Genomic DNA, 25,161 nt, shown 5'->3' with positions numbered 1-25,161 from the left:
CTAGGTGATTTTGTGTTCACCTGCAGGAGATAATGGTAACTGAAGGGGTGACGATGTGAGGAAGGGAGTTGGGTGGGGGTGGAAAAAGTTGAAAAGTGGATGTAGGGTTACTATAACGTTTAAAAGATATTTTAAATCTCTTAGTTGTGTATTGTTATAGCTTTTGTTAATTTTTTGGCAGTATTATGATGTTTCGGTGTGAATCTAGTACCTTGTGACTGGGTATTGCACATCCAGTCAATAAAAGATAAAGTAAAAAAAAAAACGTGGGGACTGGCAGAGTAAGGACCTTGCTGTAAATAAGCCTCACTTTTCTGATGGCACCAATAGGGCTGGATGTACTCCAAGTATACAACCTTTTACAGGTCCAACATCTTTACCGAAAGCATCCCAGATATACTGGGTGAATACAGTAGGACCCCACAATCGGTACAGAGGGAGAAGTTTGTGGTTTACAGAGGTAAAAGAAAGCGGCATAGGTCATCCATTGGAAATTGTTTAAACACTATAACATCACCTTACCAGCAAAAACACTGGGATCATGACCCTGACAGAATTGCAAAGAACGAAGAAGGTGTTACCGTCTAGGATATTCCCATTCCAACAGATAGCAAGCTCAATACAAGAAAAACAGGCATTGTGATAAGGGAGAAAAATTTAAAAAACAGCATTGCTTATAAAAGTGCCGGTACCAGGAGACTATTCTGTGTTCGCTGGAGAGAGAGAAGATCCTCAAGTACCAAAAATGTTATGGCTGCCGGCCGTCATAGCCGCCGGCCGCAGCGGTCCGCGGCCCGGACCAGATACTCACCCGCAACGTCGGGTGAGCCCGGAGGCTCCTGCAGGAGTAGGGAGCCTCCTCCGGCGTTCTTCCTGCGGCCTGGCCGCTGCCCAGGCCAATCGCGAAGCCCAGCGGGGCCGAGCTGACGCCTCCCTCTTCCTGGCTGCATAGAGCCGCGGGCGGCTGAAGTATAGATTTAAAGGGACCACAACAGGAAATGTCGTGGCTCCCTCCTGAGGTTCCTCCCTCCTTCCAGGTATTTAAGGCAAGGTCTGCTTCTCAGACCTTGCCTTGGTATTGAGGTTCTGAACCTGGATCCTGTGCTGACGTTCCTGATCTCTGTTCCTGATCTTCGTCCCACTTCTGTTCTCCTTCCTCGTTGGACTGATTCTTAGCTCGTGATCTTTGGACCGGCTCTCGTTCTTCTCTCGGCTTGACCTTGGACTGGCTGCGGATCCTTCTTCTGGTTTACTTCTGGACTGGCTGTGGACCCTTCTCCTGGATTGCGTTTGGACTGGCTGCGGACCCTTCTTCTGGCTTCGACCCTTGGAACGGCCTTCGACTACTCTTCAGCTTTAACTCCTGGACTGACTCGACCTGCTGGAGGCACCAGCGATCTGAACCTATGACCTGCAGGAGGCGCCTGCATCCAGACCAATCTTCAGTCTTGAGGGAGTCTCCTAAGTCCCAGCGGCCGGGTTCCTGGGGGAACCGCGAGCTTCCAGGGCGAAGTCTTTACTCGACGGGTGAACGTTCAAGCCTTGCCCTCCGACGGTAGGGACCAGAAAGGGTTAACTTCCTCTTTGGCAGCGCTAACCTTACCTTGGAACAGGGGTCAACTTCCAGAGCCATAACTAAAAGTTGCAATCAGAGCCCAAGAAAATTGGCAGAAAGATACATAAATAGTCCCAATTTTATTGGGTGCCGTCTGCCTGATGAAAAAGAACTTTAATAAGCGCACATATTACACCTCATGAACTCCAGAAGGAAGCTCTCTTTGGCAAATTCAAGCATTAAGAAGAGCATTAGCAATACATTTGAGATCATACCTGTCTTGTAAAACCCATTGAGAGACACTGCCCTTAGAGAGGAATCACAGCAAGCAAAGAAACGTTTGTGCAGGATCATGATAATGGCCAAGGATTCGTAGCGTTGCCTTTTATTTCTATTGCTGACACCACTGTACCTCACACTTTTTATAGTGTAGAATATTTTTATCTATATATTTAGGTATTTGATTTATATTCCACCTTTTGGCACTTCAGAGTGGATTACATTTAGGTACTCTGGGTATTTCCTTATCTACCGAGAGCTTGCAATCTAAAGATAGCAATTTTAAAAATGAGTACGCGTGCACCCAAACATGACCTGTATTGACGTGCGAGCAAAGATACGCTGGAATTTTAAATCATGAGTGCACCTGCGTATGTTGTAAAATACACCAACTGTGCATAAGTATGCTCCTAATTTTACGAGGCTATTTGAGCACAGCCAGCAAGCTGGAGTCTTCCACAGGACTTTGTCAACTTTTATGCACGTATGTCAGCAGATTTTAAAACAAGCTCGCTCGAGGCACACTCCCAGTTTTCCAATTAGTCCTCTGGTTTGACCAGTTAATATTGAGGTCTTTCAGACCCCTTCTCATTCTTCATCCTGCATGCTACCCAGTTGACCCAGACCCCTCACCCTGCTCTATAAGCCCTAAACCTTGAGATCTGCAGACTTGCTGCTCATGAGGAGCAGCAGTAAAGTTACATGGATATCTAGCACATGCTTCCTGTTTACTTCGGTTTTAAAATATGGAGGTACGCATATAAGTCTTGACCCTGCCTCAGAATGCCCATGCTCTGCCCCTTTTCCACCCCCTTATTCCTCACGCTTGAAGAGGTACATTTGTGCGTATTTTTAACATCCATGTTCCGCATTTTGTGCAAGCAACGCTTTTAAAAATCGACCTGTAAAGTTGTGCCTTGAAGCAGTAAAGGTTGATGTGACTTGCCCAAGATAACAAACATAGCGAACATGTGTCTAGATATCATCAAACAACTACTAAACCAAATGGAATTAGTAATTAATATTGAGAAAACAGATTTTAATCATTTAGAATGAAAAAATATTGAGATCGTTCAAATCCCAATTATACTCAAAAATAACCAAAAAATAGAGTTAGCAGAAAAAGTACAGAACCTAGGAGTAATAATTGACACAGAACTAAGCTTAAAACAACATATATCTTTAAAAGTAAAGGAAGAATATGCTAAACTCATGGTGCTAAGAAGACTTAAACTACTTCTAACAACTGCCAACTTCTGATCAGTACTGCAAGCATTGATTTTTGCAAGCACTGATTACTGTAATGCCCTTCTACTAGTTGTACTATACACTTCACTAAGACCACTACAAATATTACAAAACACAGCTGCTAGAATCTTGACTGGTAAAAGCAAAAGAGAACACATCACAGATACCCTGGAGGAATTACACTGGCTACCCATTGAACAAAGAATTCAGTACAAAACACTATGCACCATACATAAAATAATACATAATGAAAAAGCAGATTGGCTAAACACAGCCCTCCGCGTACACATCCCGAACAGAAACCTGAGATCAGCAAACAAAGCACGTCTTACTATTCCATCAATCAAAACAGCAAGACTAACACAAGTAAGAGAGAGAGCATTATCCTTGGCAGGACCCATACTATGGAACACCATGCCCCTGGAGTTAAGACTACAAAGTAACAACAAAACCTTTAGAAAAAATTAAAAAACCTGGCTCTTTAAACAAGCTTATCAAAAAGAGAAAGGAGAATAGTACCCAGGGGAATGCAAGGTACAAACACTTGAACAACCATTCACATAACCAAAATCAATATGTGTGTAATTTTTATTTATTATTTTAGTTTAAACTTCTTTTTTTCCCGTTCATCAATAAAGGATAAAAGTACAATGATAAAGCTAATCTCGTATCCAAAACTGATATAATGAGAAATGGACATGATTTATTACACTTACCAATTAATATTGTTTACAAACTATGTTACCGAACCTTAATGGCACCTGTGTAACTTGATATATTTTAGCATCATTTTTATGTGCCTTACTGTAAACCGTTGTGACGGTATCCACCGAACGAAGGTATAGAAAAAAGTTAAAATAAGTAAACAAGAAGCAGCAGTGAGATTTGAACCCTGGCTTCACAGCTTGCTGCTGTAAGCACTAGGCTACTCCAAGCACTGTCTATTACTAACCTTTTGCTTGTGATATGCACACTTGGGATGCATAACACACACCCTCAGATGACATCTAGTCTGAAAAGTTTGTGTAGAGCTCCCTAGGTCTCCACCAGATGACCCTAGGTCCCTGCCCTGGAATTAGCCAACCAGGCAGAAGAAACCATTCCCAACAGCACCTCTCCTGGAGGATTGCTGAGGTGGTTTTGTCCCAGTTCAAGAGTGGGGGTGGCTAGGAGAGTAGGGATTGTGGCCTTTAGGTTTTGGTTTCCAAAGAGTGAGGAGCTGTTTTTTGTTTCCTCTGTTTCAAATAAGGAGCTTGCACAGGTTTTGGGAGGAAGATTCCACACATTGCATCCCTGGCATGTGAGGGTCTGTTGCCCCAGTTTTGGTAGAGAGACTTTAGTAGCAGTTAAAGATTTTGGATTTTTGTTGAGATCCGGGCACTGGAGTAAGGATATCCCCTGATCTGGTGGCCTGGGGCAGAACCATCTGCTGTATTTCTTTCACAGCCAGGGAAGGATTAGAGGAGAGTCATCAACTTAGAAGTTTGGACTTTGAATGTGTTTTTCCTTTTGACAGTGAAGTAGTTTTACCATCCTTCTTCACACAGAAGCCAGGTGTTTGAGCATCCCTGCTTTTCCAACATCAGACCTTTACGCAAGAGAAGTCACAGCAGGTGGAATCCAGAATATGAATCACAGAGAGAAGATATAAGATCTTTGGAGGCTCACAACTGGATCTCCACCCTTTGGAGACACAGGACACAGGCTGGGGTTTTGAAGAACTGGACTCATGTGGACCTCAGGTATGATTTTTTGGCACTAAGGGGATCCCCCTCCCAGCTAGGATTTCCTTGCCCAGCTGGGACACTTGGCCCATTCACATCAGGAGGGGTAAGCATCATACCAGACTCTAGTACCAGGGACACATACACTGAAGAAAAGAAAGAAGAGTCAAAATTGTAAACACACCAGTGTGAGCGCAGCTGTAACTTGGAGCCAGTTAATTACTTGATTGGACATTCATTTCTTTTTGAAGAAATCATAGAAAAGTTTAATTTGAACAGATAAACTATGTCCTGCCTGTATTCTGCAGCACCATAACACCAAGAGGTTTAGTGGAAGGGACTCCTGGGCATTGAAAGCAATCTTTCCCCCACTAGAAAAGAGCCCATCTTTTGGGACAAGAAGACGGGAAAGGTGAACATTGGAGATTACCCAGAAATATACATTTTTTTGTGGAGCCTTAGGATATAGCCCATCCACCAAAACTGGGTTATATTTGGAAGTTGAGGAGGGACCTCAGGCGATGTGTATCCCAGGCCCATGGGATCTGTCCTTGTGATGCCTACCAAGAATCTGACAGCACCTCAGGCTGGAAGGCAAGAACATCCAAGCATCCTCCTTCTATGACTATCCTTTGGTGTTGGGGCAGCAATGACACATGCTACTATCCATGAGGGCTATACAGAAAAAACTGAGCACACTAAACCATAGAATAGTTTGAAATGTGAGCAGACAGCTACTAATGCAGAAATCTCTGAGCACCCACTGTGGTCATTGGACAGACTCACCACCGTAATGACAGGACTGAACATCACTGGCCACCAGTGAACATATTTCACACCGACATCAACAGCACCATATGGTCCAGCCATGGAAGCGCCAACAGCAATGGAAGCTATTCCAACACTTTGGGCTACATTCTTGCCACCTAGGAGCAGCCGTGTCAGAAAGATCCAGACCAAAGGTGGGAAGGTTGCAGAGGAAAATCCATACTTTGGTGGAAAGAGACTGCCTGGTGACCATCTGTCCTAGTTCCTCCTCTGTGCTTTCTGTGAGGGATTGTCCACGGATCTGCGGCAGCCTTCTCTCCATTGAAACACCTCTCTTGCAGACAGTGGGAAGTATCTGGGAGCATGCAGGCACATTGAACACATGCAAACAAATGCTTATGCAGAATTATGGCGATGGCAAGGGACTTGTGGTATTGTCGAGGTCAATATTCAGTAAGCCGGTCAGCTGTAAAGGAAGCTGGGTAAAGGTACCTGGATAACGTCAGCCAAATATTCAGCAGAATGAATTTCTTACTGAATATACTTGGCTATAGTTTCCTGGATAAAATTATCCGGGTAATTTAGCCCTTAGCAGGCTTACTGAATATTGTGTTTTTATTTCACTGGCCACACAGCCCTGATACCTTCCGCTGCCCCCCCCCCCCCCCATACATTTTAATATACTTTCTGAGCAGCCCCAATCCCACAAATAAGTTCTAATGTACCAGTGAAGCAGCCCCCATCCTTCCCACCAATTTCACCAGCAATCTGAACTTCCCTCCCCCACTCCCCAGCCCCCAACAGTGGACAGCTAAGCCAGTGGCAGAAGGAGATACAAGAAACTCGTGTGTGCTAATTGCACCATAAATGTACATTTTATCTATACATGCTTTTTTTTTTTTTTAATCGCTATGTTGATTTGAATTTTATTTGTTTACTGCAACAGATAATATGGGGGAAATTCTCTGTGCATGTGTTAGGAAACAGTGTGCTCAGTTTCAGCGCACATTTTTAATGTGCACCTTAATGCATTGGCCTTTTAGTCGGATAAAAGTATCCAGCTAATTTATCTAGCTAACTTTAGGACCGCTCTCATGCTTTCAAAAAAACATCATTTATCCGGCTAAGTCCGAACTTAGCTTGATACATGGTGCTGAATATGGACTTCTCTCTCTTTCTTGCTATATATGGGCAAAATTTAGGGTGTCACAGTATACAAAGACTGCAGTTTTCTCCAGGACCAATATGGCTACTAGAGCTACATTATATGGCATAAAATGGAGACTTTGAAGTAAAACTGAAGGAATCAATAGAACCAGGAAAAAGTTGATATGCTGAAGAACCGCTAGTATTCATGTAATAGAAACACAGAATATGACGGCAGATAAAGATCATCCGGTCCTTCCAGTCTGCCCTTCCACAATTCCTACTCAGCTTGATAGTCCCTTCCTCTCCCTCAGAGACCCTCTGTGCTTGTCCAATATTTTCTTCAGTTCTGATCCTGTCCTTGTTTCCATTACATCCATGTCCCTGTGGATGGGGCTGTTGTTAGATTGCTCCTGATTCTACCCCTTTTCAACCTCATCCCAAGACCCTCTTTTCCATTGAAAGAGGCCTGGCTCCTGTGCATTTATTCCCTGGAAGGATGGAAGTGTCTTTATCATAGCTCTCTTTTCCCTCCTTTCCTCCGAGGTACACTTAAATAACAAATTGGGAGGGCTATATACTGGAGGGAGAGGGGCGATTCTGTACAGATGAAACCACATTTTTTCACTGTTGTGACGTTGCTGGAAAGGTCATTAGTGTCATCTGCCTCTCCTGACTCCCAGTTGCTCTTTCACAATTGACTACCTCCATGTGGCTGACCCTGGGATTCATGGCTCCCACTGTCCGCTCTTCCCTCCACATCACTAGCTAGCGATAACAGTTCCTGGCTTGCATGATGCATATGGCCAATCATTGGTTGCAGGCTTCCGGCTGCTGGCACTGCATTACCCCCCCCCCCCCCCCCCCCCCCCCACATCCCCTCTAGCACCTGCTTGCCCAGATCATTCAGAAACCTGTGTCCATGCAACCATTTCAAGGCTTGGGTTGCCGACACTGTCTTTCTCCCACCACAGCTATCTCTAGCGCCTACTTGCTCAGATCGTCAGATGTCCATGTATGAGTGACTGTACCAAGAACCCAGCTAATTTTAATGCCTGTTGCGGGTATGGACCCTTGGACCGAGATGAGAGTTGGCGCAACTTGCAGGGAGGAGTCCTGCAGGTCCCCATCATCAGCTGGCAGAGTTAGCTGAGGCAGAGGCCCAACTAGAGCTTTACCAACACCAGCCCTCGTTCTCTTTGGGTTGAGCCCTTGAGTGCTGGGGCTGGCTGGACTTAGGCATGAGCCTCTGCTGAGGGTCAAAGGCAGAAGAGATAGCAGCGGAGTTGATCTGGCAGTGGTCCGTGGAAGGTGGAGGTCAATCAGTGTCGGTATCCAAGCAGTGGTCAGTGGCAGGTGGAGATCAATCAGTGTCAGTGTCCAAGCAGTGTTTAGTAGCAGGCAGAGATCAATCAGTGTTGGTGTCCAAACCAGAGATCCATCCGAGGAACAAAAAGGAACAGATGCGGAAGGGAGGCAGGAAACAGCACGGGCAGGTAAGGAGACACTGAAGACTAGGAGATGAAGGGTGAGGACTGACCAGAAAGACGACAAGGACTGAGGAGCACGAACCAGACTACTAAGATGAGGGATAGGAAAACCAGGAACAGAAACTTCAGGGACACAAGTCGGAACATGGAGCAAACAGGAACGCTGAGGCAAAGCACACTTCAAAGAAAGATTACCTATTGCCAAGGCAAGGAAGTGCTGCTGAGGTGGCCTTTAATAGGCAGGAGCTCCCGACACTATCAGGGGCTGCTGCGGTAAATTTTCCGGGCTGTTCGGGTGCGCATGTGCCGAGGGGCAACCTCTGCTGGAGTCAGCGGCGTGTTCCTATGGCATGCGTCAGGCTCGGTCGGACTTGGCAGATGACCATGCGGGCTACTGGGGGGGGGGGGGGCCTGCCATGGTGTCTGGAAATCTTGATCATTGGTTGAAGCTGGAGTTACAATTGAGGACATTCAGAGTAAAGTCCGGAAGATTTATAGGTTATCTCATATTACAGCTTATAAAAATAGGAGAGTGGCCCACTTCGAGCAAACTTGGCTTCCCTACCACAAATGGTATACCAAGGTGTCGGGGGCAATGGTGACCTGAATAGTGTTTTTTTTTTTTTTTATGCATTCCTCTGGCATATACCTCATTTGATTATCTCCTTAGATCTTAGTCTTTGTGTACAGGTGAAGCAATGGGGGGAGGGGGGGGATGGGTATAATAGTCAAATGAACCAGGTATAGATAGTGGGAGGGGAAGGCCGGTATGGATTATGTTGTACTATGTTCTTGTTTACCATATTAGATACAGGCTGTTCCTGTGTTCCTCCCATTTACGAGTGCATACTATGTGTACATTTGCATGTGAAGTTTGGATTGTATATACTTGTTGGTTCAATAAAAATCTTGAATACAAAAAAAAAAAGAATGGCGGTTCCTCATGCCGCAGACTGCTGAGCACAACACGGCCTTACCCCATGCATTACTCTCAAAGTACTGCAACAGACACGACCAGGACATAAAGTGTTTTCTTGTAGAAAGAATGCCTAATAACTTGAAGCCCAAATGCTTCTTCTCCTCCCCTGTATAAACTGTAGTGACCTGGGACCTGTGGTGGATTCATAGAGTAGCAAGTTTGTATGACATTTACAAACTTATAGACTGTTCTGTATCAAGCCAGGTCATTCAATGGGAGGCTCTGCATCAGCTTTAGAAAACCCTGGGGGAAAATACTCAGTTTTGTTTCACGTCAAAATTTGCGCTGCAATGGTACAAATATCCCCCAGGATTATCAAATCTTGCTCCCTTTTCCTGACAATCAGTAGTACAGCCACACAACCCACATTTATCTCCCACTCCTCTCTGCCCACTTCTTCTGTTGCTGTTCCAGTTTGTAGTTTAACATCTCCTTTCAGATTTCTCAAAAATCACGTATTCTCTGTTATGTTAGTAAGCAACGATTTTTTTTTTTTTGGGGGGGGACTGTAAAAGTCTTCAGAACAGAGATGCTCTCTGGTTATAAATGAATGCATACAGTTTTGCATTTCTGTACTTATTAAATCTTACCCATGCACGGGCAAGACTGTGATGACCGGGAGAAGCCAGCACAGTCATTAAGAGGATAAAAGCAGAGAAAAGCAAAATTACCAGTCCTTTGTCTCATTTGCCTTGTGCTAATTTCAGTCCAATTTGCTACTAAAATTTGAGTACATTTACAAATGTAAGTGCAATTATATCCAAAAAGCAAAAAAAAAAAAAAATATATATATATAATTTTTTTTTTTCTAATTCTCTGTTTAAGTCCCTAACTCAAAAGAAATGTTGGATCAATGCATTTTTGTTCAAGCCTTTTGTCATACCTTGGACAAAATCAAATATAGTGGAAAGAAAGTGAGAATGGTATGAATAAAGCTGTGCAGTTCAAATCATCTATTGTAATATCATCATCACAGAGCAAGTAAGAAGAAAATTATCTTATTGATTATTAGAACTTCTAGCGTTCCCATTAAAAAAAAAAAAAACAATTCTAAATATTATTTCATTGATGTAATAAAGTTTAAATTCTTCCCATACAATGGCTTAATAATGCCCTCTAGTGTTTTATAAGATAAAGACATGTTCTTTATCTCTGGTATTACACTTCCATCTTCTGGTTAAATTTGGGATATGTTTTACATAACAAACTGAACATCTTGCAAGCTGCAATATATTGTGGTACACAACAACTACAGTCTTCAACGGCCACAAGCAGGCCTGGTTTTCAAGATGTCCACAATGAATATTGATCAGGTATATCTGTATACATTTGGACCTAGACACAGGTTAATTTGGATAGCTTGGTTACCTAGAAAACCAGACCTGTTTGGAGTGCTTGAGGACCAGGATTGCACCACTCTGCAGTAGAACAATGCCAAATGAGCCAAAAGGCAGTAGAGATAACCAGTTGTTTTTTTTTAACCGGGTATCTTTAGGTGAATTTTTGGCTGAAAATGAAAATTTGACAGAATCTATTCCATTGAAATTTGACTGGCTAGATTTAGCATAACTCTGTGCACCTGAGTTGCCCACCCAAAGTTAGCCAGTTAGCACTGAAAATCGGAGCTAACTGGCTAAGTCTTCTTTAAATAGAACAAAAGAACAACTAGCCAGTGATCTCCCTCGCAGCTGGCACCCGATAAAGAAAATTAAATGTTTCTCCCCACCCTGATCCACAATCCACAGAGAAACATAGAAACGCAACGGCAGAAAAAGACTGTATGGCCAACTCTCAAATTAATTTTGCTTTACAATTCCTATCACTCCCTCAAAGATCTTGTGTTTATCCCATGCTTGCTTAAATTTGGATACAGTTTTTGTCTCTACCATCTCCACCATAAGACTGTTCCACACATCCACCACCCTCTCTGTAAAGAAATATTTCCTAAGATTACTCCTGAGTCTACCCACTTTCACTCTCATCCTCGTTCTCGAGCCTCCGTTCTGTTGAAAGTGGCTCATCTCCTGTGCATGGAAACCTTTGAGATATTTAGATTTCTCTGCCATATTTCCCCTTTCTTACCTTTCCTCTAGGGTATACATGTATAGATCTTTAAGTCTATCCCTATATGCTTTAGAACGAAGACTACTGACCATTAATAACTACCCTCTGAACTGACTCCATCCTGTTTATATCCTTTTTGTCTTGGACTGGTAGACTGGAGACAGGGAGCACCCCTACAGAGGCAGTTCTGTGCTTCAGGACAGGACTGTAGCTGGACCTCTGCCTAACCAACCCCCTCCCACACAAGTTGAGCCTTTAGGTTCTGGGGACCAGTAGGACTTGTCTCTGGCAGAACATCATGGTACAGACATGGACTGAGAGTTTCTGTGCAAGCTGGGAGCTGGGGTAAGGCACTGGCTGGAAGCTGTGATCAGGCACAGGCTGGACACAGATATTGACTGGGGGCTAGAACCAGAGACTTATTGGGAGCTGGAACCAGGTACTGAGGGCAGGCAGGGCTGAACCAGGCACAAGGGCAAGGTCTGGGAAACAGACAAGAGTGGCACAAGACAGAACAAGGACTGGACAAAGACAGGACTGGACAAGGGCAGGGTTTAGACAAGGACTGGACTAGACAGAACAAGCAACAAATAAAGAGGAAAGCCCAACAGGGCACAAGGCTGGCTAGGAGAACCTAGCAAGCCCAAAGGCCATAAAGTAAGGTAGAGAAGCCCAGGGGGCCACAGAGCAAGGTAAGAGGCCACAAGGCAAATCAGGATAACCAAATAAGAGTGGCCAGGTCAGAGAGCCAAGGTGACTCAATGAAGAGGCAGTGAGGTATTGAGCAGGATGGGTTAAGTAAGGCTGAGGCTGTGGCATGGTGTGACCAGCGAGGAAGTAACTGACAGTGCTGTGTAATGTTGGGCTGTTCGGGGCACGCGATCAGCCAACTCATCCCAGGACACCAAAGCAATGCTGCATGGCTCCCACACCGCCTGATGCTGCCTGCCTCCTCCCGCAGCAAGGATGCCACCATCTCTCCTGGCCATGCCATGCCTTCCCACTAAGGTGTGTGCACATGCAGCAGCCCAGACTTAATAGGCCCTGCTGCAGGAAAGGACGGCATTACAAGATGATGACATCAGAGCGGGCTGGGGATTTAAACCTCAGCCATGCTCCCTAACATTGTCTCTGCAACAGGTCCTCCTGCTTGGTGTAGTGTGGCTCCAGCCTTGCCTTGGCCAAGCCTTGCATCATCCTTGCTCTGTACCTTTCCAACCCTTCTGACTGCTCAACTGGATCAACTACAGAACTTGACTACTTTCTCATCTGGCCCCTGGACCTAACCTTGCCATGGACCTGGACTACACTCTACCTGCTGCCTGCAAATTCTTGACCTATCTCAGGACTCCTTGGACCACCCTCAGGCCCCATGGGCTCAGGTTGTGAGGGCTAGGGCTGGTTTAGGTGAAGCTCCAGCTTGTCCCAGAGCAGGGCATGTCTGCCAGCTGTCAGCAGGGGCCTAGTAGGTTCGCCTACTAGGCTGCATCAATCCCACTGCAGCACAAGGACTCACAATCATTACATGTAGTGAGCAAGGCTCGTTGAGGACCCCTGATAGAAGGAAGGTTGCACAGCAGGTGTAACCTTGGCACAGGGAGACTGCATAGCAGGCAAAACCATGACACTTTTGAAGGTGCAATCTCCACAATTGTACACAATATTCCAATGAGATCGCACCAGAGACCTATACAGGAGCAATGTCACCTCCCTTTTTATGCTGACTATTCTTCTCCCTATGCAGCCAAGCATCTTTGTCACAGAATGTGAATCCTTTGGCCTGTGGCAATGTTGGCACTGCCCAGTTGGCAAACCAGCTAGGCCCCCACCAACAGCAAGCAGACACACTAACACTAGGACAAGGACTAGGCTTCCTCTGTACCAGCTTCTTGCCCTGCAGGTTGAGCCCTTGGGTTCTGAGGCTAGCAAGACTTAGGCAGGGGCCCAGTAGAGAGCAGTCAGGTGGAGATAGTAACCAGGCTAAGGTCAGGGCAGGTGGAGATCAGGCAACATCAGTATCCAGGCAATGGTCAAATCTGAAAGGCAATTAGAGAGAAAGGAAAAACAAGGAATGAAGGCAAGAGATCAGACAAAGGGTAGGACTGGAATAAGGCAAGGGACTAGAGCAGGAACAAGGCACCACATACTGCAGGCAAAGCACAGCAGAGGACCTGTTACTGAGGCACTGGCTGGTGGAACTAAGCTTCCTTGTATACCAGAGCTGGGATGACATCATCAGTCAGCGCCCACAGGAAATGCTAGCTGCATAGTCTATAAAAGGGCTACAGGAAGTGTAGGTGGTTTCATCCAGGCCCTAGGATGAAGCACACTGCAGGAAGCTCTGCCAGAAGTGCTTGGAGTTAAGGGCCATTACAATCTTTCTGGGTTTTGCTATTGCTTTATCCACCTGTGTGACCACCTTAAGATCACCAGATGCAATCACCCCCAGATTCCACTCTTCCTCTAAGCTTAGAAGAATTTCTCCTGTAATACTGTAACTCTCCCTTGGTCTTTTGCTGCCTAAATGCATTACTCTGCATTTTTAGCATTAAAACTTAGTTGCTAGACCCTAGACCATTCCTCAAGCTTTGCTAGATTCTTCCTCATATTTTCCCTACCTTCCTGGCTGTCCACCCTGTACAGATTTTGGTATCATTGGCAAAAAGACAAACCTTTCCTGACAATCCTTTTATATCACACACAAAAATGTTGAAATGAACCTGATCTCTGAGGCACACTCCTAGTAATGTACCCCCTCCTCAGAGAAAACTCCATTTACTACTACCCTTGTCTGCTCCCACTCAGCCATTTTCTAACCCAGGCAGGCACTCTAGGTCCCATTCAGAAGATATTTAATTTATGTATAAGTCTCCTACATGGAACCGTGTCAAAAGCCTTGCTGAAATCGAAGTACACTACATCTAGTGCTCTCTCTTGAGCCAGCTCTCTGGTCACCCAAAGAAATTGATCAGGTTCGTCTAACAAAATTTACCTCTGGTAAAGCCATGCTACTTCGGATCTTGCAATCTTTTGGATTCCAAAAACTGTATTATTCCATTAGTTTGTTTACCACAGAGATCAGACTAATTGGTCTGTAGTTCTCAGCACCCTCCTTACTTCCACTTTTATGAATAGGAACTACATCTGCCCATCTCCATTCCTCCACAATTACTCCAGACTCTAAAGACGCATTGAAAATGTCAGCCAGCGGCACTGCCAGAGCATCTGTAAGTTTCCTTAGTACCTTCAGATGTATCCCATCCTTCCCTATCACCTTATCTAGTTAGCGCGTCATGAACATACTGTTCTGAAAATCGATTGACGTTTATCTCACTTCCAATCTCATTTGTGTTTGTTTTATGTGGTCCTGCTCCAGGTCCTTCCACAGTGAACACTGAACAGAAATACATGTTAAGCAATTTTGCTTTTTCTTCATCATCCTCTACCTATTCATAAGAACATAAGATGCCATAATGGATCAGACCAAGGGTCCATCAAACCCAGTATCCTGTTTCCAACAGTGGCCAATCCAAGTCACAAGTACCTGGCAGGTACCCAAACATTAAATCACAAGCTACTATTTCTTATTAATTATCGTCATGGCAGTTTATGGATTTATCCTCTAGGAACTTATCCAAACCTTTTTTTAAACCCAATTACACTAACTGCTGTAACCAAATCCTCTGGCAATGAATTCCAGAGTTTAACTATGCATTGAGTGAAAAAGAATTTTCTTCGATTTGTTTTAAATAAGCTACTTGCTAACTTCATGGAGTGCCCCCTGGTCCTTCTGTTATCTGAAAGAGTAAATAACTGATTTACATTAACTTGTTCAAGTCCTTTCATGATTTTGTAGACTTCTATCATATCCCCTTCTCCAAACTGAACAGCCCTAACTTCTTTAGCCTTTCCTCATAGGGCAGCCATTCCATGCCCCTTATTTTGGTCACCTTTCTCTGCATTTTCGCCAGTGCAGCTTTATCCTTTTTGAGATGCGGTGACCAGAACTGCACACAGTATTCAAAGTGCGGTCTCACCATGGAGTGATACAGACGCATTATGACATCCTCCATTTTATTCGCCATTCCCTTCTTAATAATTCCTAACATTCTGTTTGCTTTTCTGATCGCCACAGCACACTGGGCTGACAATTTCAATGTATTATCCAACATGAGGCCTAAATCTCTTTCCTAGGTGGTAACTCCTAAGATAGAACTTAACATTGCGTAACTACAGCAAGGGTTATTTTTCCCTATATGCAACACCTTGCACTTGTCCAAGTTAAATTTCATCTGCCATTTGGAAGCCCAATCTTCCAGTCTCGCAAGGTCCTCCTGCAATTCATCACAATCAGCTTGAGATTTAACTACTCTGCATAATTTTGTGTCATCTGCGAATTTGATCACCTCACTAGTCATACCCCTTTCCAGATCATTTATACATTTTTAAAATTATTCTTCCCCCGTTTTACCATTTTTGTGATTTTTCTTCTATATGAATGTTTGCATTCCTACTTTCCCAGCTTCTCTTAATATTTCAAGATATTATCACCTGTCTTCCTCTTTCTGTGATCTCTGGTAGTTTGTGGATTGCTAACCTTTTCTCCCCTATTTTTTCAACTACTTCTTTAGAAAACCATAGTGGTCTCTTTTTGCTCTTTCCTTTATTTACCTTCCTATCAAAAAGATTATTTGCCCTTATAATATCTCTTTTCAGTTTTGTCCACTGCTCTTTTACTTCCTCTAGATTTTCCCATCCAGCTAACAACTCCTTGAGGTACTCCCCCCATTTCAACAACATTAGTTTTCTTGAAGTCTAGGACCCTTGCCTTTGAATGAACCTTCATCTCTTGCACCCTAATACTGCACCACACCATACGGTGATCACTGGATCCCAGATGATCATCCACTACATCAGAAATACTGTCCTCATTGGTAAGCACTAGGTCCAGTATTGCTCCCTCCCATGTGTGTTCCATTACCAATTGACAGAACAGTTCTCCTTGTACAGAATCCAGGATCTCCCTACTTTTAGAAGATACTGCAACTCGGATGTCCTAATCAGCATCCAGCAAATTGAAATCCCCTAGCAATAGCACCTCCCCTTTCCAGGCAATCCTGTGAAAATCCTCCATGAGATTTCTCCCCACCAGTATAAATAAATGTTCCATTTCCTCTTTTCAGATTAACCCACAGTGCTTCCTCCTTACCATGTAAAACCAGCAATGGCATTGCTTTAATATTGTTTCTTTTATATATAATGCCATGCCTCTTCTATTCCTTTTTAACTGAGCCTTCCTGAATAGATTGTAGCCTGGTATAACTATATCTCAGTCATGGTTTTCCATGTATCACATCTCCGTGACAAACACTAAATCTAGATCAGCTTCTTCCATGACTGCCTCTAAATCCAGGAATTTATTTCCCAAACTAGGAGCGTTAATGTACATAGCTTTCCAAATATTTCCCTTTTTTCTCATATCTTCCATTTCTATAGGAGTATTTGTTTTACTTACCTTAGGGTTTTGTTCTCCCATCCCCGATGTTTCTAGTTTAAAGCCATCCTCAGTAGTTTTGTCATTTTATGTTGAAAGACATTGCACCCCTTGTTAGACTGATGGAACCCATCTCTGCTCAGCAATCCTTGAAATATCCAAGAAGCCAAAACACTCTCGTCAACACCATCTACTCAGTCATTCCTTTATCTCCAGAATGCAAGCTTCCCTGCCTGGGCCTCTGTCCTTGACTGGGAGGATTGAGGAAAATACCACCTGTGAACTTATCTGCTTTATCATCTCTCCCCTGAAATCACTTCTGATTTGATCTATGAGGTACCTAGAAGTGCCATTTGTGCCAGCATGGATGAGCAGCATAGGATAATGGTCAGTGGCTTGATGATTCTTGGCAATTTGTCCCTAATGTCTTCGATTTTGGCACCCACAGACAGCACACTTCCTGGGAAAACATGTCTACTCATGTGTGGTTTCGAGTTGACGTTGCATGTTTCTATTTATATTTTATGGTCTCTTTAGTCTGAGTTTGGTGAGGGTTTGTCTGTGTTCTGCATGTGTGACCAAGGCAAAGTATTCTGCTAGCATGTAGTTTCTGTGCAGGGATCTGTAGCAGCTGGGCTTTTTCTATTTTGCTGATAGGTTTACTGGTTTTTTAAATGTCTAGTGTAAAATTTAGAGTGTTGTCTTTTCATAGTTACAGTTGTTACTGTTTGAGTGCTGCCAATTAGTGCTGTTTTGGTATGGGAGGTTTACTGTATTGCAATGCAATTCACTTGTCAGAGGATTCATTGTCAGTTTTTGCAGCATCAAATTAAAGAAAGAACAATTTTTAAATATCTACAATACTATAATCCAAAAGCTGTAAGTGGTCATGCGCAATGCTGTGTTGTGCTGTGCATTTTCTGGGTTCCTCAGCCAACTGAGTGCACCTTAAGAGGGATCAATGAAGGGTATTGATGCACTCAATTTTTCTGTAAGTTACCATTGGGAAAAATGAGCAACATACCCATAGTCGACACACACCCACATAATTAATAGAATGCATGCATTTATGCATATTATACTTCATCATTCTCATGGAGTTTCAAATTGATTCATGGGTGCATCACTCATCATTGATGGTTCTGTTAGTTCTGTTGATCCATTGTTAGATTGTTCATTGCCACTGTTCCGGGGATGCTAGAATAGAAGGAACAGAGGGACAAGAAAGAGAAGGTTCAAGGGAAGTGGTGGTACCTTTGTGAAAATTAGGGGATGATCAGGTATCTCCCCCTCCCAGTTCTCAAGTGTCCATCATGGTCTGTGGAAAAGTTGGCAAGCCTGGGAGTGAGGAGGAGAGAAAGAAAGGGCCTTTGAGCCCATGCCCTGGCTCGTTGAAGTACCTAACAATGCCTTTGACTAAAGAGAAAAGCAGAGTTTCAAATTATAGAGGATATAATAGCTTTTAAAGAGGGAGCTTCCAGTAACTTGTCTCCTTGGAAGCAATGGTGGATCAATGATCATTTGGATCCTGCTGCAAGTTTTCAGCTTTTGCCTTTCCCCAATACACACAATCCCAACTCCTCCCTCATGCCCAGTGTGCTCACGCTACACTTCCTACTCTCCTCAACTCACCCAGTGCTCTCACCCCACATACCTCCCCCACCCAATGCATTCACCTCATATACCTCTACCCAACACTATCACCACACAAGGCCCCCTAGTGTTTCCCCCTCTCTACTCCTGCCCAGTGCTGATAGCCTTCACTTCTCCCTGTCCAATATTGTCACCCCGCATTTACCCCCCCCCCCCCGCCCAATGCTCTTATCCCACATTCCACCCCACCCAGTGCTCTCACCTCATACTTGCCCCCTGCCCAGTGCTCATATTTTCCCCTCCCTCCCATAGAGTTGTAACCTCACACTTCCCTGCCCAGTTTCTCACTCCTCTCTCCCCCTCCCCACACTCAGGGCTCTCAACCCACAACTCTCATCCAGTGCTCTCATCTGTTGCTTTCCCTGTGCAGTATTCTTACCCTACACTCCTCCTTACTTAGGGCTCTTATTCCACATTTCCTCTTACCCCACACTCCTCCCTCCGTTCAAGGCCTCACCCATCCCAGCCTTTTCCTGTCTTCACAGGTGCTCTCCTGTTTATTCACTGTTCTGTTTTCACTGTGTTCTGCTTCCACAGCAGCCCATTGTTTCTGTTACTGTTGCATGCTTTACTTTGCATAGTTTGTGTGTTTACTATTGCCAACTGGTGGTCAGCCTGCTTGTTCACAACTTCTGTTATATTCAGTGCAGCTGGCTGTAAAGCAGAGTTGCTTACCTATAACAGGTGTTTTTCTAGGACAGCAGGAAGTTAGTACTCACATGTAAGTGACATCATCAGATGGAGCCCGGCATGGAAAACTTCTGTCAAAGTTTCTAGAACTTTGACTAGGCACACTGAGCATGCCCAGCATGCCACTATCCTCGCAGGGTCCTTCTTCAGTCTCGTAACATTGTTTTATTTTTTTGTTAATTCTAACTATTAGAAACCCAACTCCGTAGGGGTGGCAGGCAGGTTTCCTGAGGACTAACATCCTGCTGTCCTAGGCGAACAGGTAAGCAACTCTGCTTTCTCCTAGGATAAGCAGGATGGTAGTCCTCACATGTGGATGAATACCTAGTATAGCCTGCTCCTGTATGAACAAGGAACATGCAACAGTTAACTACGTGCCAACGGCACAACACAATAGTGCTAGTGGCAACAAAGGGAGCTAGCTTGAACTCAAACAAGGGGCATCAGGTCGGAAGAGTTGGGTTCAATTACTGAAAATGTTCTTCAAGACCAACTAACCAAAATGGCTGTCATATCGGCCTTCTCTGTCCAAGCAATAGTGTGAAGCAAAGATGTGGAGGGAACTCTAGGTTGCCACTTTGCAAATTTAGTCTATGGGGACTGCATATAAGTGGGCCACTGAAGTCACCATGGCTCAAAAGGAATGAGCCTTGACATGACCCTCCAGCTGTAGACCCTCCTGTGCGTAGCAGAAAGAGATGCAGTATGAGAGCCTGTTAGACAAGGTTTGCTTGGATACTGCAGCTCCCAATCTATTTTTGTAGATGGAAAAGAAGAGTTGAGTGGATTCTGTGGCCTACTGTTCGATCCAGGTAGAATGTTATGGCCCTTTTGCAATCTAGGCTGTGCAACGTTCGCTCTGCCTGGTGCGAGTGAGGCCTAGGATAGATGGTTGGCAAGATGATAGACTGATTCAGGCGGAAATCAGTCACCACCTTCGGTAGTAACTTAGGGTGCATGCAGAGAAACACCCAATCGTGAAAGACTTCGTGTAGGGTGGATGCAACATCAGTGCCTGACATTCACTGACCCTGCATGCAGAGGTGACAGCTACCAAGAAAGTGACCTTCCAGGTCAGGTACTTCAGGTCACAAGAGCACAAGGGCTCAAAGGGAGCCTTCATCAGATGGGCCAAGACCATGTTGAGGTCCCAGGAAACTGCAGGGGAGGTTTTCAGCTGGAGCAGGCCCCACATGAAACAAACCACTACAGGCTGTACTGAGATAGGCAATCCATTCACTCCTTGGTGGTAGGCTCCAATTGCACCGAGATGCACTCGCACGGAGGTGGTCTTTAAGCCAGCGTTTGAAAGTTGCAGCAAGTAATCTAACAGCTTGGAGATAGAACCCGAGAACGGATTTAACCTCTCGCTGTCACACTACCCTGAAAATCTCTTCCACTTTAGACCGTAAGACTTTCTAGTGGAAGGTTTCCTGGACTCCAATAGGACCTGAGACACACCCTCTGAGAGATTTAGAGGCTATAAGGTCACCCTTTCAACATCCAAGCCGTGAGGGACAAGGCTTGGAGGCTGGGATGGTGCAGCCTTCCCTGATCCTACTTTATGAGGTCCAGGGATGTTCCCAGATGTGTGGGTCTCGCAGGGAAAGATTCTGCAGAAGTGGAAACCAGATCTGCCGGAGCCAATAATGCAGGATGAGAATCATGGTCCCCCGGTCTTGCTGGATCTTCAGGAGCATCTTGGAGATCAGAGGGAGCAGAGCATAGGCGTACACAAGGCCCTGCCCCGGTGTCAGGGAAAAGCCTGCCCCAGTGTCGGGGAAAAGCCTGCCCCGGTGTCGGGGAAAAGCCTGTCCTGCCCTTCTCCTCAGTCAAAGAATACAACTGGTCTACCTTTCTGTTGTGAGGAGAAACAAAGAGGTCCACGTCCAGAGTTCCTCAAAGGCGGACGATCCAGTCCGCTACCTCCTGCTTTAGGGCCCACTCACTCAGTTGGAAGGAACGACTTATGGTATCCACCAGCACATTCTCCTGTCCCAGCAGATACCGGGCTCAGAAAAGGATGATCTGGGATAGAGCCCAAGATCAAATCTGGACTGCCTTCTGACAAAGGAGGAACAATCCCGTCCCTCCCTGCTTGTTGAATTACCACATGGCTACCTGATTGTCAGTCTGGACTAGCACGAACTTGCCGTCCAGTTGATCCAGAAACGCCCACAGGGTATAGCGGATTACCTGGAGCTCCAAGAAATTGATCTGGCACCTCAGCTTCTGAGCCAAACAGTAACCCTGGGTGTGTAACTCCCCTACATGTGCTCCCCAACCCAAGTGGGAAACCTGAAAAGGAAACCCCATCACCAGATTGGGAAGGGACACCCACCACGACAGAGATTTGGAGCAGTGTGATGAGCTGAATACGTATCCAAGAGTCTTGAGTGGCCTGGTGCCACCGAGACCGTAGGGTCCACTGCAACCTGTGCATATGAAGGAAAGCAAAGAGTATTACATGAACGGTGGCTGCCATGTTTCCCAACAAGCGTAACATGGTGTGGGCCGAGACCTGGTGACTCCAAGATTGTCCCTGCCAGAGAAGCCAAGCTGATTGCTCAGTCCCTAGGCAAAAACGCCCGGGCTTGAGCTGTGTCGAACCTGACACCTATAAAGCTCAGCTGCGGGGATAGTACCAGCTGGGACTTGGGGGAATTGATTAAAAACCCCAAGGTCTGCAAGATCCACATTGTAGTTTGCAAGGACTGCAGCGCTCCCTGCCTGGAGGGGCTTTTGATGATGAGTCAGTCATCCAGATAGGGAAACACCTGTACTCGCTGCTTTCACAGATATACAGCCACTGCCGCAAGGCATTTGTGAAAACTTGGGACTCGGACACTAGCCTGAAGGGCAGTACCCTGTACTGAAAGTGATGCTTGCCCACTATAAACCAGAGGTACCGCCAGTGGGCGTGGGCAACCCCTATGTGAGCACAGACATCCTGTAGATCGAAGGAGCAAAGCCAGTCTCCTCAGTGAGGAAGGAGAATAAGGGCACCCAGCGAGACCATCTTGTTTCTTTCCTAATAATCCCTAGCATTCTATTTGCTTTCTTGGCTGCTGCTGCACACTGAGCAGAGGATTTCAACATATTATCCATGTAGACACTTAGATCCTTTTCCTGGATGGTGACTCTCAGTATGGAGTCTTGCATTATGTAGCTATAATTTGGGTTACTCTTCCCTAAATGCATCACTTTGCACTTGTCCACATTAAATGTCATCTATTTGGATGCCCAGCCTCCCGGTCTCGCAGGGTCCTCTTGCAATTTCTCATAGTCCTCTTGTGTCTTAGCAACTTTGAATAATTTTGTATCAGCAAATTTGATCACATCACTCGTTCCCATCTCTAGGTCATTTATAAATGTTAAAAAGCAGCAGTCCTAGTACAGATTGCTGGGGCACACCACTATTTACCTTTCTCCATTGAGAAAATTGGTCATTTAGCCCTACTTTCTGTTTTCTATCTTTTAACCAGTTCTCAATCCACAACAGAATATTGCCTCCTATTCCATGACTTTTTATTTCCCTCAAGAGTCTTTCATGAGGTACTTTATCGAACAATTTCTGAAAATCTATACACTATTAATTTTCTCAGCTTTATCCACGTTTATTTACATCTTCAAAAAAATGTAGCAAATTGGTGAGACAAGAATTCCCTTGGCTAAATCCATGTTGATTTTTTTACATTAAACTATGTCTATATGTTCAGTAATTTTGTTCTTTAGAATTGTTTCAACCATTTTCCCTGGCACTGGCATCAGGCTCTCCAGTCTATAGTTTCCCGGATCACTTCTGGAACCCTTTTTTTTTTTTTTTTTTTTTAACTTTATTTTTATATAAATTTACAATTTTCTGAAAATATACACAAGTTATATGCATTTGAGGTTTATATAAACACATAAAGAAAAAACATATAATTAATGCATAGTCTTTTGTGTAACCCATGAACATAAACCATAGCAGTAATTACAGAACCTGAGTGTAAAGGAAAAAAATGGAGCATGAATTTATAGTAATTATACAAAAAAAAATTTGTGTCTCAGCCATATCTAACAACTTAAATCTCCCAAGGGATGGTTATTTAGGATTCAAGGTACGTACGCAATTGTTCTGGGTAATTAAACACATATTTTGTATTCTGATTTATAATAACACATTTGCATGGAAAACGCAATAAGAACTTAGCACCACTCTGAGTGACCTTTTCCTTCATCGTTAGAAATTCCTTTCTTCTTATTTGAGTGTTTAAAGAAACATCAGGGAAAATCCTTATTGCAAAACCATGAAATTTTTCATTCTGATTTTTAAAATATAATCTAAGAATAGTATCTCTCTGAGAGAGATCTGCAAATTGTACTACTAGTGTGGCTCGCAATTTGATTTCCATATCAGAAGACTTTTCAAGAAGTTCTGATAAATCTGTGTCGTCTTTTTGTTCACCAGGCTCCTGTGTTAATAAATCATTATTAGGAACTTTTTGAGAAAGATAATAAATCCTAGTTATTATTGGTAAAGTTTCTTCTGAGAATTTCAATATTCTCAGAAGATAACTCTTAAAAAGTTCTCTAGGCGACAATAAATGTGTTCTGGGAAAGTTTAAAATACGTAAATTGGACCTTCTAATTTGATTCTCTAATAATTCAATTTTATTTGCTTGCATCTTTTCGGATTTAATCAAATTTAACTGAATACTCTCTATATCCACAACTCTCTGACCTAGATTAACTACTGTCTCTTCTAATTTTTCTGTCTTAGTCTGTAAAATCTTAGTGTTGTTTAAACTTTCCTGAACTATTACTGACAAATCATTAATAGACTTCTGCATTAGGTATACCATCTTACCAATCCCATCTAATGTAAAATTAGAGGGAACTATAACAGAAACCCCAGACATTGCATTCCCTTGCACTCCTTCCATCACTTTTTCATTAGGATCAGACTTATTACTATTATCAAGTAAATCAGTGTCAGTAAAAAGAAAATGTCCTCCTCCTTTCCCCGTCGGTGGATCTGGGGTTAAGGGAGCCCCAGGGCTAAGAGTTGTTTCGCAAGTCTGGGAAATGTGGCCCTGCTCCTGGGCCTCAATTCCAACGACTTCTAGTCCTGGTGTAGGGGGTACAGCTTTACCAAAGATGTCTTGAATTCTTGGCTGGTTATTATTCGCAACCGGTGTTGAAGTTGCTACTCTCCCTTTCCTCTTAGTATGGGGCATACCCAAGAGGAAAAGTACCCAGCTTTAAAAGAAAATGTACCTGATATATGAGTAGACACTTTGGAGACACAATCACCACGATCCGGTTCCGCAAATGGCTGCAAACTTGGACTCCCAGCACTATTAAACAATCCAATAGTGAGAATTCCTTTCAACTCCTGCGATCTCCTGTGATCTCCTACGAGCTCCGACGAAGCCCGACAAAGCCCCGCGCCCCTTAGGCGCGCGGCTTTGGCGACGCGCCGACGGCGGGGCGCCGTCCAAATGCCGTTTTTATGGGCGTTTGTCTGGGCACCTCCCGATGACGTCAGACCCGGAAGGGAATCTCGAAATTGAATTCAGCTGCTTGACCCACCAGCAGAAATGCGGTAATAGTCCCAATAGAAAGGAAAAGCAAACCTCCAGGATCCGAGGCTCAGGTATGAATGCTGGGAGGGAGCAAGTCGCAGCAAATTTCTCTAGACCCACGCCGATTTTATGGGCGTTTGTCTGGGCACCTCCCGATGACGTCAGACCCGGAAGGGAATCTCGAAATTGAATTCAGCTGCTCGACCCACCAGCAGAAATGCGGTAATAGTCCCAATAGAAAGGAAAAGCAAACCTCCAGGATCCGAGGCTCAGGTATGAATGCTGGGAGGGAGCAAGTCGCAGCAAATTTCTCTAGACCCACGCCGATTTTATGGGCGTTTGTCTGGGCACCTCCCGATGACGTCAGACCCGGAAGGGAATCTCGAAATTGAATTCAGCTGCTCGACCCACCAGCAGAAATGCGGTAATAGTCCCAATAGAAAGGAAAAGCAAACCTCCAGGATCCGAGGCTCAGGTATGAATGCTGGGAGGGAGCAAGTC

Source organism: Rhinatrema bivittatum, unplaced genomic scaffold, assembly GCF_901001135.1.
Source record: "Rhinatrema bivittatum unplaced genomic scaffold, aRhiBiv1.1, whole genome shotgun sequence".
Taxonomy (NCBI): Eukaryota; Metazoa; Chordata; class Amphibia; order Gymnophiona; family Rhinatrematidae; genus Rhinatrema; species Rhinatrema bivittatum.
The sequence above is the reverse complement of the archived record's forward strand: the minus strand, read 5'-3'. Positions refer to the sequence as shown.